The sequence below is a fragment of the Camelus ferus genome, chromosome 16 (genome assembly GCF_009834535.1).
Source record: "Camelus ferus isolate YT-003-E chromosome 16, BCGSAC_Cfer_1.0, whole genome shotgun sequence".
Taxonomy (NCBI): Eukaryota; Metazoa; Chordata; class Mammalia; order Artiodactyla; family Camelidae; genus Camelus; species Camelus ferus.
In genome coordinates this window covers 45,252,465-45,253,917 of record NC_045711.1, presented here as the reverse complement: position 1 = coordinate 45,253,917, position 1,453 = coordinate 45,252,465, and positions in this window count along the sequence as shown.

Here is a 1,453-nt window from a genome sequence, read left to right as displayed (position 1 = left end):
GAATATGAATACTAGTTTTAGTATAAGGTTTTTTAATTGGCTGTTTATAGTCTCCTAGTGGGTAAAGCCAGATTATTTTGGAATACAGCTTTTATATAAAAAAGTTATTCACAAAGAGTAAAAGTCCCTCTCCCTCTCTCTCTCTCCTCCTTCCCCCCCCCCCATATATATAAAGTACAAGAAAAACTTTTAGGAGTATAATTTTTTCAAAAGCAGATACATTTTTACTTTTATGATACTAATGTGTGTCTTGCTCTGCTCTAATAAAAGAAGACATTTGGTTGTTTGACATAAGGTATATTTAAATCTTGTATAATATGGTAAGTTAAAAAAAACCTTAATATTTCTAAGTGAGAAAATGGTTAAATTGAATATGGAAAATACATGTATGGTAGAAAAATCATCTATTTTCAAATGGCTAGTTTCCTCCTGTCAGGTTGTAGTAAAGAAGGTATACACTTCTGCATCCATTTTAACTTGTCAGGAATTATGACAATACCCAAAAGATAGTTTGTTCTGCCTTTCAGTCTCTTCAACCTTTTCATCACCTCAGATGGAAAGTGAGATTTTTTTTCTTTAAAGTTGACTTATGTCTCTAAGGTCAGGTGATACAGTGAGTACTAAAAGACATGTCCACAGAAGCCAACTGCTGCAGGGTTGGACTGTTCTAAATCTAGAACTGTTGTTTATTTAATTCCCTATAGCACCATTTTTCAAACTTTTGGACCATGATCCACAGTAAGAAGCAGTGTGTGCATGCCCACATGTGTTCACTCACATACACACCCGCACCCATAACTGAAACAGGAGCGTCATGAAACAGTACTTACCCTTACTATCTGTGACACAGTCTGTTATTTTATTCTATTTCATTTGGGAAAAAAAATTGAATTGGGCCAGGCAGTTTGAAAATCACTGCCCTAAGTTGAGCTTAACAAAACTGATTTTCTTGAGGTAGATGCTAAGCAAATGTTTACTGGATTAAATGGGGGTAGGAGGAATGATAAATGCTGTGCTTAGAGGTATGAGTTTAAAATAGAAAGCTAAGAAATGTGGCATGAAGAAAATCATCATATTTATAACCTTACTTATTCCATTTAGAGCAGTAATTCTTAAAGACCTGAAACTCCGGAAGGGTTAAGTTTGGATCCTCATTTTGCTTAGCATTTGAGCTATGTTCTTCTAAGGAATTGTACACTTACTATTGCTAAATCACACACACACACACACACACACACACGTAAGCACTGTCTACCTGTTTATTCATTAAGTTAGATAGAATTGAGGGGACTAACGAATATATACAAAGAGATTTTTAATAAACTCTATAGCATAACCTTTAACACAGAGCCTGGTTTAAACAACAATGTACTTGTGTAGAGTGCTACAGAATAAAAATACGTCAAGGACTCAGTAGTGAATTTTTTACTTCTGTGTGAAAATCAGACTCTGG